At 38.1% G+C, this 15,722-nt stretch overlaps 1 pseudogene; it reads right to left on the reverse strand.

Annotated features, from left to right (window-relative positions):
* LOC116418517 overlaps positions 1-5,592 on the reverse strand; it is a 17,958-nt pseudogene extending 12,366 nt beyond the window's left edge.
* Positions 5,593-15,722: the final 10,130 nt, after the last annotated feature.

The following is a 15,722-nucleotide window of genomic DNA, read 5'->3' on the forward strand; positions in this document are numbered from 1 at the left end:
TTTTTTTTTTGAGACGGAGTCTCGCTCTGTCGCCCAGGCTGGAGTGCTGTGGCCGGAGCTCACTGCAAGCTCCGCCTCCCGGGTTCACGCCATTCTCCTACCTCAATTTTATTTTATTTTTAAAAGTTTTTTGTAGAAACAGGATCTTGCCATATTGCCTGGGCTGGTCTTGAACTCCTGGGCTCAAGTGATCTTCTCACCTTGGCCTCCCAAAGTGCTGGGATTCCAGGCACTTTAGTGTCACCACACTTGGCACTTCTGGTGAGCCACTGCGCCTGTCTGGAAAATAGTGATTTTATAGTGGAGGATTCTGGTAGACACCACCTTAGCCAAATGATCAAGGTTAACCACCTATAATACATATCGACATCACATACCCACGATTTGATGCACTGAGAAGGGCAGATCGCCTCCAGTCTATGGTAGCCTTCCCTGGAAGGCTTAATTCCAATTTAATCATGAGAAAACATCAAACAAACCTAAATTGAGTGACATTTTACCAAACTACTGAACAGTAATTACTGACTCTTCAAAAGTGACAGGATTATATAAAACAGAAAGATAAGAACTATTACAGATTGGAGGAGACTAAGGAAATGTGACAATTACATGAACTGGATCCTGGAACATAAAAATGACATTACAGGAAAAACTAGTGAAATCTGAGTAAGGTTTATAGTTTATAGTATTGTGCCAGGTTTTGAAAATTCTTTTATCGTTATGTGGATGTTAACATAAGGATAAGCTGAAAGAAAGTTATTCAGGGAATATCTTTGCAACTCTAAAGTCTAAAGTCTAAAATTATCTCAAAACAAAAATTAAAAAGAAAGAAAAGAGGAAGAAGGAAGGAAAAATCATGAAAAATATCCATGACATCTTTTCCCTGGGCACATGACTACTCTCTGTTTCCCACCATCCCTTACAGTCAGGTTTTGCCATGTGGCTGAGTTTTAATCAACAGACTATGAGCAGAAATGCTGTGTGTCATTTCCAGGCTCAGACTTTTTTTTAAAAAAAAGGTAATTCCTCCACTGTTTTCCCTCACACTTTCAGCAGGTGGGTGTAATGATGCCCTGGTGGGAAGGGCAGATCCATTAGATGGAAGGAGCCTGGGTCCCCAGGTCACTGTAAAGAAAACCCACCAGACCAGGGAAAAACATCCATCTCAAACTCTTGCATATACAAGCAATAAAGTTCTGTTGTATTCTACCATTATACATTTGGTAGGTCTATTTTTTACCACAAACTGAAATGAAAACATATTTATAACTTTTTGAGCTCTTATTTCTCACTAGGGTATGCTACAAGTTTTATTATTTGAAATGTTTATCTCCATCACAAGGTTTAGACATAACTAATAATAAAGTTGTCAAGTACAAAGAGCTGCTGATTGCAGTATCTGTCAAAGGGAGAAACTGAATATATAAGATATAACTCTTCATTATATGACTTGAGTTTATTTTCCTGGAATATATCCAATCACAAAAGAATATTGTTTTCCTCAGAAAAACTGAGCCAAGTAGATTCTTCTTTATATCATACTGGTAAAGGAGAAAAAGCAATACTACTAAGTTCCAGTAAGAAATTTTCCCCATCTCTGCGTTAATCTACCTTTATAATCATTCGGGTGGAAAAGGCTGATAAGACAATGTTGGGCAATTCTTTCTAATTACTCACTTGGAAATGTCTACTATTAACAGGACTGATCAATATTCTCATTATGCAAATGTTTCTTATCTATTTTTCAACTTTCATATGACCACTGGATTATCAGAGATGTATGAGAATGTACTATATAACAGACACTGTGAAGAGTTAGTAAATTTAGAAGACACAGATCCTTGCCTCAAAGATTTTACAATATATGATTCATTCCAGCTAACAAATATACAAGGAAAATTAAACCAGAAAAAAATGTGTTTTATGGTACCCTGAGAACAAGATGGGAAAATCACCTTCCTGGTCCCATAGATAAAACTTAAATTAGTACTTTAAATATTAAATATTTTATCACTTCAAAATCAATGCCATACATTTAAATTCCTTTGTGTGAGAGGCTCAATACAAATCCCCACTGCTCCCACCCCCACCATTACCCATTCCAGAAACACCCTTGTTCTCAGGAGAACCTTAACCCTGCAGGCATTCGGTGGGTATTGGCTTCTAATACAGGCATCAGAGAATGCTGGGAAGGACCCCTAACCTTGTAAAGTTAAAAAAAAATGAAAATGTTGTATTCATTCAGCTCTACTCTACATAGCAATATGACTTTAGTCTAGTTCCTTAACCGTGCTAGGTCAGTTTCCTCATCTGTATACAATTATGACTGGATTAAATGACTGTCTAGCTCTGCCACTTGAGTTGGTGACATAATTATTTTGAGAAATAACATCAAACGGCTAGCTTCCCAACACTCTCATTTTTTAAGATTCCATTGGACATAATAATAAAGATATTCAGGCTTGGCACCATGGCTCATGCCTGTAATCCCAGCACTTTGGGAGGCCGAGGTGGTCAGATCACTTGAGCACAGGAGTTCAAGACCAGCCTGAGCAACATGGCAAAACCCCGTCTCCACCTAAAGTACAAAAATTAGCCAGGCATGGTGGCGCATGCCTGTAATTCCAGCTACTCAGGAGGCTGAGGCATGAAAATCACTTGAACCTGGGAGGAGGAGGCTGCAGTGAGCCAAGATTGTGCCACTGCCCTCCAACTAGGTGAAGGAGACTGTCTCAAATAAAAAAGATATTCAACATTCGAGCAATTCATTTCTCCAAATAAGTAATCCATATATAATTTATAATGCCAATCTAATGGCATAATAGAAGAAAACTCAAACAGGACATCAGGATGGCTACTGAGTGATCATATGGATAAGACCAGACGAGTCCAGCTCCAAAAAACTTCTGTTATAGCTCATGTGCATTCACTCAACAAATATTGACTGAGGACTCACTATGTTCAGGACACTGTTCTAGATGCTTCAGTTTTACTGGTAGACAAAACAGACAAAAATTCCCTGCCCTCACGCTGCTTACATTCTAGTAGGAGAGTCAGAATTAATTAATTAATAAAAACTTAATTAATTAAAAAGTGATAAGTACTATGAGAAAAAAATTAAACAGGGGAAGACCAGAGGGTGGAAGGTCAGAAGGAGTCATTTTAATTAATAAGATGATCATATAAGCCTTGTCTGGAGGTTAGCATAGAGTTCTATGCTAGTCTCAGTTTTATTGGTGATACACTATGTGCCCTTAGGCAAAGAATATAAAGTCGTGTGCCTTATTCACTCTTCAGATAAATGGATAAAGTCATAAGCCCCACTCCTTGCCAACAACCCACTACAGGAGTAAGAACTCTTGTTTCCTTGGAAGAAGATTGTGTCTACATCTAGGATAGGAAAAAAAAAAAAATCAATAGAATCCAGAACATTCTGCTGTTGACAGAGAGCAATGATACTTTCAAGAATGTCAACACAATAGAGACTTTCAAGAACTCACACAAAGCCAGACTGTGACAATCTGAGCTTCAAATATGTAATAGTTATACTGTGGTTAATTGGAATATATTAAACCTATGAAAGATCCTATGTTCATAGTGATACTCTAAGGTTAAAAGGTAATATAGGGTGTTGAGAAAGGTAGTCATAATATAAAAGGATAAAGTAATAGAATATATGCTATATTTTATTTTATTTACATTTTTTTTTTTTTTTTTCCTGAGACAGAGTCTCGCTCTGTCGCCCAGGCTGGAGTGCAGTGGCTGGATCTCAGCTCACTGCAAGTTCCTCCTCCCGGGTTCACGCCATTCTCCTGCCTCAGCCTCCTGAGTAGCTGGGACTACAGGCGCCCGCCACCTCGCCCGGCTAGTTTTTTGTATTTTTTAGTAGAGACGGGGTTTCACTGTGTTAGCCAGGATGGTCTCGATCTCCTGACCTCGTGATCCGCCCGTCTGGGCCTCCCAAAGTGCTGGGATTACAGGCTTGAGCCACCGTGCCCGGCCTTATTTACATATTTATTTATCTTATTTTATTTTTATTTATTCATTTATTTATTTTGAGATGGACTCTTGCTCTGTCGCCCAGGTTGGAGTGCAGTGGTGCAATCTCAGCTCACTGCAACCTCAGCCTCCCAGATTGAAGCAATTCTCCTGCCTCAGTCTCCCAAGTAGCTGGGATTACAGGCTCAGGCCACCATGTCTGGCTAATTTTTGTATTTTTAGTAGAGATGGGGGGGTTCACCATGTTGGACAGGCTGGTCTCAAACTCCCGACCTCAGGTGATCTGTCTGCCTCGGCCTCCCCAAGTGCTGGGATTACAGGTGTGAGCCACTGCACCCGGCCTATGTGCTACATTTTAATAAGTAAAAGAGTATTACTATAAGAACTTTGTTTCTTCTATTAATAATATATATCTTTATAAATTATGAATATATACTTTTTCTGTTTAGGCACAACAGTAAACATAGAGGAGGGAACCACTTCAGAAGGTTATGATAAAAATCCAAAGAGAGATAGGAGACTGTATTTTAGAAAAATTTTAACTCACCATAAAATGGAAAGGATTAGCAGTTGTCTGTTCTCCCATTCAGGGGGAAATAAATATACATTTAGATGTCTCACACTCCTGGCAATGCTTCCACATCACTCTTCCTTCAACTCTTCACCTGCCATATTTGCTACAGACCCACTGCAGAGAGCTGGGATAAGATCTATCCATTAATGAACTCCTTCTAGTTAAAACTTAGAGATTTTGGGTAATTCTTCTAACAGATGATCAATCCACTGGAAGCCGGGTTACTTTTCATACTTTATTGACACTTCACTGGGCTTCACAAACCTGGAACAGTCTCTTCCTTTGACATCATCTCCTGAACTTGCATACCACAGAAGAATTTTTAAATATACAATGGGAAAACCTGAGTTTTAAGAATGGAAAAATCAAAGAAACACCAAATATGGTCCTAAGAATGAAGCAACCAATTAAAGGGCACCCTTTGTCAAAGCCATCACAGCACTAACAGATCATTGACATGCATCAAGGGTTTGTTCTATAGAGACAGTGCTGAGGAGCTGAGAATGCCAAAAAACATAAACTGCAATCTCTACCCTCAAAAAGTAAGCTGCAATTTTCCTTTTCATAGAAGCTACCCTCCAGAAAAAATAAACACACTGCAGAGAAACCTCTGTATCATTGCAGTGCCCAATGGTCATACCAATGACCCAAGTATACAATGTGAGATTGTGGGTAATGACTGCAGGATCCCTGAGGCAATCATACAAGTTCAGAGGCACTCATTTTGAATAATGTTCTGTGTGTATTTGCTGACAAACACTGACGTTATGGCTACCACTCGGGGTGGCACAGATTCTCACTTCTTTTGCGTTCCTAGTATGAATGAATACTGTCTGTAAACATGGACTTCTTTTGTAAATTCACAAAGCTTTGGAAGCAAAAGAAATTATTTCTTAAAAAATAACAAACCTTCAATGGTTACAATTTCATTTCTGGGTGGGCCACTTAATACCTCCAAATACAGCAATTTCCTTCTGAGCATGGTTCACTGTTTTTACCACCAACGAGCTAAATGCCATTTCCATTCCTTGCACACATCTATCAAAACTCTCTAATATCCTCGGAACTAGGTTAAGTGCTCCTGTAATACATTCTTAACACACCCTGAATGTTTCATTCAAAGTGTTCCTTTCAGTTAATAATTGTAGAATTATTTGCTACATGAATGCCTCCACTGCCAGATTATACATTGTGTATAGCAGAAATACCATCATTAAAGCTTAGCATAAAGCCTGGCACTTAGTAAGCTTAAATGAATAAATAGTTGACTCTTAACGTGATACTTATAATTCAGTACAACCACATTTCTTACCCTAAACCACTAACAAGAAGTGATCAATGCATCCAGCCTTCAACATTCTCTCCTCTTTCCCTTCTAAGAGTGCTGTTAGCATAGGAGAAAATTTAAGTGGTCAATGAAACCATATACAGTATGGTTTTAAAACACACAGAAATGGTATAGCAGTACAAGATGCTAAATAAGAAATATGAATATGAATTCATGTTATTTTTCAGCTCTATTACTACCAAAAACATTCCAACAACAGCTGCAGAAGCTGTACTTTTGCACTGTGTTCACTCTCATATGTTTTGGTAGTATCCAGCCTATGGTACTTTATACTATTCTTTACCATGAGGAGCAAGAACTCTTGTTTCCTTGGAAGGAGGTTGTGTCTATACCTAAGGCAGGAAAAATCAGCAGAGTCTGGAACATTCTGTTGTTGCCAGACAGCAATGATGCTTTCCAGAATGTCAGCACAATAGGAAGCTTTCAAGGGCTCACACAAAGCCAGACTGTGACAATCTGAGCTTCAAATATGTAATAGTTATATTGTGGTTAATTGGAATATATTAAACCTGTGAAAGGTTCTATGTTCATAGTGATACTCTAAGCATAAAGGATAACAGAGGGTGTTGATAAAGGTAGTTGTAATATAAAAGGATAAAATAATAGAATATATGCTCTATTTTAATGAGTAGAAGGGTATTAATATATAATACCCTTTGTTTCTTCTATTAATGATATATTTCTTTATAAATTATGAATATGTTTTCTTCATGCAGGCACAACAGTAAACATAGGGAAGGGGACAGTGAGTGAACTGAGTCATACTGGGAAAAGCAGATACAGTACCCAATATAGGGAGGACTGAGATCACCAATGACCACATACAGTTACTGTGAAGAAAGGGTGTTCAACATTTTATCAGCACCTGTGGTCGTGCGCAATTACTAAGTAAAAGAAAGATTTGACTGTGTATCAAAACTGATGGATTTGCTAAATTTCTAAATAGAGAGGATAATTACAGAGCCAATCCTCATCTCCTAGGAGAAAAAAATCTTCTGGATGATCTTACTAATTACAGTAAAATTCTTTAAAGAATGAATATGTTTTCATAATGCCAACATACCCAGGCATTAAAATACAATAACAGGACAATGGTTCAGTTACTGCTGGCTATGGGAAATCTAAAGACTAAATTGTTGTTTTGATAAACACCATTTAAAAGTTAAAATCAGTATGAACAAGAAGTACTTAAGAGTCTCGTGATACAATACATAAAACTTCAGTATTAAAAGAAAAGGAACTCCATCTAATGTTCCTATAAGCAGGTCCAATATCTCAACCAATAATTAACTTGATATTCAGTTCCTATAACATCACATGAAATTACAAAATCCCTGGAGAAAAAAAATTAAAATAATAAAACCCTAGGAAGCTATCAAAGTAAGTATAACACTTGGAAAATATAAAATCTAATACACAAGTATGAATTAAAATCATGGTGCTGATGTTTTAGGTTTAAGCATAACTTTAGAAATAGTTTTGAAATGCTTGTGTTTGTGTATAGTTTATCCCTTGTTAAAAGAATCAGAAATACTAGTTTGAGTATAATGTAAATTGCTTCAGGGAATTAATAAACTTGTAATTGTTGTTTAAATGCTTGGAAAGGTTGGATTTTTAAATTTTATGTATTTAATAATTCATCATCAAACCACATAGTGGTTGGTGTTGCTTTCCATGTTCAAAGATCTCTGGGACAAAAGACCTATCAATAAGAATTTAAAATATATAGAAAACTTCAGGCTGCAATTGAGTCCCCACAAGAATATAAGTATTCATATACATTTCTGCCATGACTTAAAAGGTTACTTCAACCCTATATTCTAAGAACATTCTGCCAGAGGGGGGGTTTAGGCTTTGTAGTCCAATAACTAAAATCAAAGATACTATGTAGGTACTTACATGCCAAGAGAGAACATTAATTTCAAAACAACTTTATAGATAAAATTTAAAATATAATAATAATCGAGTATAATTTTTTTGTAATAAAAGTCTACTAATGAGAAAAATTGAACTCTTCTTTCTCTTCTTTAGGAGATAACATTTTGCTTAATTTGGATTCAAAGTTAGTGCTCCGTGTCATAAATGTTCATCCGTTAATGATGAACAGTTGCAATTTCATCTTTGAAAATGTTTTTGTACACAGATAGGTACTGCCCAATACTAATGTCAGTCTATAAGCATATTATTTTAGTTGAACATATTCATGATTAGAAAGCAGTTATGAATTCTATTAGATTCTTCTCTTGATATTTGCTTTTCGGCATGTCATTACATTAATAACCTCTGATTGAAGGTAAGGTGAAAGTTCCTCAATTGCACAATTAAATGAATGCTTAAATATAGAAAGTCCCTTTACATTTGAATTGAGGTCCAAAAGTGCTGCTGAAACTATAATTTGATCTTGGAAATTACATCCACTTCAAGTCTATGTAGGAGTGGAGATTTCACTTCTTGTTTTACCATTTGGAAACATGAGAACTGATGACATTACTTGTGATTCAAATGTTAACTGTCATCAAAACAACTTTACCACAGTATAATATTTGCATGTATGTGATGTTTTACTTTGTAATTTTAAGTTGAATTCATTAAGAAACATTATGAAGTCTACCTCAAGTGTTAATTTCAAAGCCATATAGTGTTCCTTAAGAGTTTAAGCTAATTTTTCTCATTCTGAAAAATTTTAATTTTCCCCTAAACACTAAAGTATCACACAAAACTTGACAACTACTACGTTATCAGACTTCTGTGTAGTAGGGCAAGAGAGAAGATTAAACTCCGATTTCTGACCCCCAAAAAATGCAGAACTGATGATGGTTAAATCTACAAGAGTAAATGAAGTTCACTGTTGATACTATTGGTTCAGTAACATCTGGTAGATCTAAATATTTTATCCAAAGAATGCTAATGAATAATGCCATGAATAGGACTTCAACATCCTACATTTTGATAAGATTTGTAAATTTGTCCAACTAAGCTTTTTTTCTGCTTCACACATATTTTTACCACAGTGAGTTGTGATAAATCTTAGCAAATTCCATTTCAAGTTTCCTGGTTAGTTTTTCTCAACTTCTTTGAATATACTCCCCCTGTACTTGCAACTTGCAGACTATTCATAGAAACTAATTCTTTAGACACTTCAAACTTGGGATTGACTCCTTAAATAAAAAACAACTAAGCAGTATCAGTAACATCACTGACTCATCAAGAAACAAGGAAAACCATTAAAATGAATTTTTTCTCTGCTTTTTATTTGACTATTGATGTTGCTTTCAATGTCCTCAACTCTTTGAACAACTATTCTCCCCAAACGGCTAATAGTCTTAAACACGAGTATTTTCTCTACACACATTCCTTCAGTTGCTGCAGTCAAACTCAGTTTAAATAACCTAGCATTGATAAACAGATTTCCTTACTTGACCCACAAATCAGCCATCAAAACTTAGTGGCCTCATTTCAATTTTTTATTTTTGTAAAGAAATTCAACAGTGATTCTATTAAATGTTCTAGTTTATCTCACTGTTGCTTTCCCATGAGTTGAAAATACCATGACAGATCGGGCCAGGTGCGGTGGCTCACGCCTGTAATCCCAGCACTTTGGGAGGTCGAGGCGGGCAGATCACGAGGTCAGGAGATCGAGACCATCCTGGTTAACACAGTGAAACCCCGTCTCTCCTAAAATTACAAAAACTTAGCCAAGCATGGTGGCAGGCGCCTGTAGTCCCAGCTACTCAGGAGGCTGCAGCAGGAGAATGGCACGAACTCGGGAGGCAGAGCTTGCAGTGAGCCGAGATTGTACCACTGCACTCCAGCCTGGGCAATAGAGCAAGACTTCATCTCAAAAAAAAAAAAAAAATACTGTGATAGATCTTCAGCCTAGTAATGTTAATGTATATTTGTATTCTTTTAGTACAGCTGCAGTGTCAGTGCATAACAAACACAATGATTTGCCATCTAATTTAATAACAAAATAATCTATATGCCACCATGCCTAAAAGTATGACATTTGAAGTTCACTTTTCCCATCTTATTTTGACATGATGGGTATGCACTGGCAATAACACATAAATAAAATGTTATTGTGGCAGGCCAATTCTCCCCGACAATCACACAGACAGGTCTGCACAGCACTTCAGTTACACAGACAGATTCCCACCGCACCGCCTTAACATTGAGCAAATAGTTAAATCTAGGGAAACCGGTGCCCAGACATCAAAGCTAGAAATGAAACATATGGTCAGTAGCAGCTTTGCAGGGTCTTCTCCCTAACCTGAAGCAAGTCAAAATAATAGAGGCAATCTTAAATTCTTAGTGCCAGGATCTGTCTGAGAGTCAAGGAAACAGAGGCAGTTGTTTGAATAGATTCATTGGAGAGTGCAAGGCAGCTCTCCAGACCAAGCTATAAAGGAGATAAGATAGAAATAATCACTCCAGTATCGTAGACAGGCCTGAAAGTACTGGGGTCCTTTTAAACAGACTTAGCAAGCATTTTTTGCCTCTGACCTTGTAGCTGAAACAAAATTACTTACTAATAGACTTAGGTGAATGCTATACTGCATATAGGCACCTAACCTCAACCTATATAAGCACTGAGAAAATTGTAACACTTTGAGTGAGTTGGTCTGATGGAATTATCTCTGACCTTCTCCCTGTATCCAGTTACAACAATAAATTCCCTTCTTTCCTAGTTTGTCTGCTTCTCATTATTGGGCCTCAAGAAAATGCTGCCAGAGCCGGCTTGGTTCTGGGAACACTATGGTACAGTTATATGGGCAGAATTCAAAACACTGTCAAGTGATAACTATGTCACTTTAATTCATAGTGCATGGAGCAGCAGCGCAGTGATGAAAATACCATATATGGTCTCTGTTACAACTAGTCTGTACTACCGGTAGTACAAAAGGTGGCCTGTAATCCTAGCACTTTGGGAGGCCGAGGCAGGTGAATCACTTGAGGTCAGGAGTTCAAGACCAGCCTGGCCAACATGGTAAAACCCTGTCTCTACTAAAAATACACAAATTCGCCAGGTGTGGTGGTGCACACCTTTACTCTGAACTGTTCGGGAAGAAAACCGCTTGAACCTGTGAGGCAGAGATTGCAGTGAGCAGACATCGCGCCACTGCAGTTCAGCCTGGGTGACTGAACTGTGTCAGAAAGAAAGAAAGGAAGGGAGGGAGGAATAGGAGAGGGAGGGAGGGAGGGAGGGAGGAAGGGAGGAAGGAGAAAGGAAAGGAAGGAAGGAAGGAAGGAAGGAAGGAAGGAAGGGAGGAAGGAAGGAAGGAAGGAAAGAAAGGGAGAAAGAGAGAAAGAGAGAAAGAGAAAAGGAAAGAGAGAGAAAGAGAAAGAAAAAGGGAAGGAAGGGAAGGAAAGAAAGGAATTGGCCAGACACTCACACCTGTAATCTCATCACTGGGAGCCAAGGAGGGATGATAGCTTGAGCCCAGGAATTCGAGATCATCCTGGCAATACGGAAAAAATCCCATCTCTACAAAAAATAAAAAATTAGCCAAGCATGGTGGCATGTGCCTGTAGTCCCTTCTACTCTGGAGGTTAATATGGGAGGATCCTGTGAGCCTCGAGTTCAAGGCTGCAGTGAGCTATGATCGCACCATCACACTCCAGCCTGGGCACAGAGCAAGACCTTGTCTGAAAGAAGAGAAAATACATAAATGATTAACTGTGATTATGTTCCAATAAAACTTTATGAACACTAAAGTTGAAATTTATTTTGTCATAAAATATGACACATCTTTTAATTTTTATCCAACTATTTCAAAATGTAGAAACCATTCTTAGCTGGCAGGCCATACAAAAACTGGTAGTAGGCTAGAGTCAGACTGTAGTTTACCTACCCCTGATTTGATCTTAGTTCTCCCCACTTCCTGGTTCAGGACCTATGATGATCTAGAAAGGTGCATGATCAGAACCAGTTAATCAGCATTGTTAGGCTCCTCTTCCAGGCAGGGTAGATCCTGCTTTATTAAAATGATGATTATTTCTACTAGATTGCTAATAATCTAGTTCCAGCAGAACCAGTGATTGACCATTTTTAATTACCTTTTGGAAAACCTCTAGTCATGTCTCAATTTTGACCTTTATTACAAATCTGTCAACATCAAAATCATTCCTAACTTGCCCTCTTTTTATTCAAGGTGAGATGTGTGGTCCTGAGAAGATGCTGTTCAAATTATTGAACCAGATCCTTGATTTACTTGTGTCTCTCAGATAAGCAGGCCTGTGGAAGGATTTGGCTCATTCTTAACAAGTGAGGACTTCCAATAGCCAAGGAACCCCTAGTACACAGTTGGTGCTATGTTTGCACTTTTTCATTTGAACCTAAGATCACGGGTCATAGAGAATGTGGCTTTCCAGAAACTAGAGCAGGGACTCCATCTCCCAGGTACAATTCAAGATCTGTGATTTATAAATAGTGATGTTCTCAAAGTTTGTATCTCATCCTTTTTCTCCCTGTCTCTGCCTGCCTCTTTCCCCATCCCACATTTTCTGTTTTTTTCCCTGACTTAAAATAGGAGAGATGTTGGGGAGGCTACACCACTGGTTCAGTCCACTAGGTAGACTTGGTTTAATCATGCATATGGGAGGGAGAATGCTCAGGGTAAGAAGTAATAAGGATGTTTCCTGTGAATCCCTACTCCTAGCTCACTATATCAAACCTATGTCTTGCTGAACACCCAAAGCCAATTATTATTACATGTTTTACATGTAATAAAGGACCGCCCTTTAGACTGGCAAAGGCATGTGCCAAGGCTAAAACATCCTTCCATTACGTGAGTGTGGGGAGGATAACCAGGGAGAGACCTGGCACAATGTGAGGTTATTAGTGGTCTAACAGAAATCATGGGGCTGAGGATGCTAAAGCGAAGGGGAGTGAGTTGAGGCCAGAGTCATAATGCTTTATGGCTGCATCAGGTTTACAGAAGGAGAAAGGTGCCCTCTAGTGAAATAAAAAAGCATAACAGCTCTTAGTACTAACACTTCAGTTTCTACAGATAGTCATTACTGGCTGAAATTCTGACCCCGTGTACTGGAATAATTCTTTTTACCAGTAACAACTAACACCGATCACTTATTATATTCCGGGAACTGTGCTAAGTAAGTAAGCACTTTACAAGCATTACCTCACTTAATCTTCACAACTGTATGAGATAGATACCATAGTTCCACTTAAGAAATTGAAGATCAGAGGTTTAATTTGCCTAAGGTACTCTAGCTAATAAGAGAAGGAAAAGATTACATTTAAATTTTAAACACTCCTAAGAAATCTGCCTCGTAAAACTATGCACATGCACACACAGAGACAGAGAGAGAGAGAGAGAGAGAGAACAAGAACTAAAGTTTTGAAATATCTGCTACTTTGCAAATTTTTTCTTCTCCTATCTTTTAAAAAATAATTTTATTAGGGTATGATTGATATTGCTTTGCTCACTTTTAATAGAATATCTATTCTGCTTTGGTTTGGAATGAGCAAATCTGTTTCTGAATAAATTCTATGTTTCTCCAGGTTTCTCTTTAAAAAATTATTGAGTACTTGTGACTTAAAGCGGCACTGACTTTTTAATTGTTAGGGGCACCATCTTGAGCCAGGTCATGCACGATATTATTCCTCACTGTCACCAGTGCTTCTGGATCACCTGCCAAAAGAAACTTCCTTTGTGTTCATTTCTGTTTTCTTTTACTTGTGTTGCCCACCCCCCAAAAAGTAAATTGTTCAATAAATTAAATATTATCTACTACTGTAACCTAAAATAAATCAATAGCCCTCTTAACATCGTTATTAAAATACTATATTCTGGGAACTTATTTTACACTAAAACATCACAGAAACCTCACGAAGAGTAGCTCTATCTCTGAACAAAAACAATAAGCCTTCATTCTACCTTTCATTACTATCTAAAGAAATTAATATAGCGTGTTATTGCCATGGCATCAGGTTTTAAGGACTGGCTACTGGAAAGAAAAAAAAAATGGTTTTAGTATCTGAAAAAAAAGTTCCACTTACTGCAAGCACAAATCAATATAGGGACTAACAAAAAATTAATATTCATTTTAGGTTGCATCAAAAATGCTAATCCCCTTCCTTTTGCCCACAGAATAAATCCAAAATTCTTGGCTGAGTATATCAAGTGCCTCAGATGGGCCCCCAAGTCACCTTCTCAGCCTCATTCATTCAGAGAACAAGTATTTTTGGAGCTTTTTATATAACTGTTAAGCACTCTTCTAATTGTTAGGGATACAGCAGTGAATGAAACAAAGGCCCTAACCTCAATATTAATTAAAGAAAAATAAAGGAGGAAAGGGGCAAAGAGTAATGGTGTGAGCAATGGTGGTGGTCAGGGTCGGCCTCTGGTAAATGACATTTGAGCATACACCTGAAGTGAGGAAGTGAATCACGGAATATTTGAGGAAAGACTATCCAGGTGGAGGAAACAGTGCAAAGGTCTGAAAGCAGACACTCATGTTCATAGTAATTGAGAACAGCAAGACCAATGTGGCTGAATTATGCAGCAAATGGAATGGTAGAAAATGCACTGGTTTTGTTAGGTAAGGGGACTGAGAGATATTGGCATACCATAGAGCTTTCTAGACTATGGCAGGAATTTCTGTTTTACTCTGAAAGGAAGGCACTGGAAATTTTAAGAAGAGATACAACATCACATGACATGTTTGTAAAAGATTCTTCTTGCTGTAATGTGGAGAACAGAATGGGGAGGGCATTTTATTGCCTTAGAGGCAAAAGCAGCTTTATGTCTTATTCGTAGTGTCTCCCTCAACTAAATGTATTACCCCCTTGGCAATTAGTATTTTCTGAGTTCATATGTGCCAGGCATACATTTTCTCATTTAATGCTCAAAACAAAACTGCAAAGTAGATATGAAAAAAGAGAGGGAAAACAAAAAAGGCCCCAGGCAAGGTCGGGACACTAGTCCACAATAAAGAGCTAATAAAATAGTGGAATCATAAATCTGCTGTTTCTGAAGCCAGACTTCTTTTACAGCACACACTATTCTGATTCAACAAATTCTGTAGCAGGCTTTTCACTACTCAATCTTTGCACACATATTATCTCCTGGCTAGAAAAAACACCCTTCAGGCTGGGCGCGGTGGCTCACGTTTGTAATCTCAGCACTTTGGGAGGCTGAGGCGGGTGGATCACCCGAGGTCAGGAGTTCAAGACCAGCCTGGCCAACATGGTGAAACCCTGTCTCTGCTGAAAATAGAAAAATTAGCCAGGCATGGTGGCAAGCACCTGTAATCCCAGCTACTCGGGAGGATGAGGCAGGAGAATCTCTTGAACCTGGGAGGTGGAGGTTGCAGTGAGCCAAGATCGCACCACTGCACTCCAGCCTGGGCAACAAGAGTGAAACTGTGTCTCAAAAAACAACAAACAAACAAACAAACAAACAAATAAACCACCTTCTACCTAATTTCCTTGATGGCAAACTTCTGTTCATTTTTCTGTATCAACTCAAGTATGCTCTCCTGAGTGAAATCTTTCCCGATTTTCCCTAGGCCACTTAGCTGATCCATATTCTGTGCAATTCTTTATCAGTTGTTCTAGCTTCATTTCTCTGAAGCAATACTTACCTGGTTGTAGTATACATTTCTCCATTTATATATTTCCTGCACTGAGTTCCTCATGATAGAGTGATGCCTTATTTGTGATCAACCCCCCACCCCCCCACACACACACACACCTTAGAACAATGCCAGGAGCCAAATAAATACTAGTCAAATAAAGTACTGTAATAAACTATTAAACATAGAGTCCCCATATTCTAC

Source organism: Piliocolobus tephrosceles, chromosome 18, assembly GCF_002776525.5.
Source record: "Piliocolobus tephrosceles isolate RC106 chromosome 18, ASM277652v3, whole genome shotgun sequence".
NCBI lineage: Eukaryota > Metazoa > Chordata > Mammalia > Primates > Cercopithecidae > Piliocolobus > Piliocolobus tephrosceles.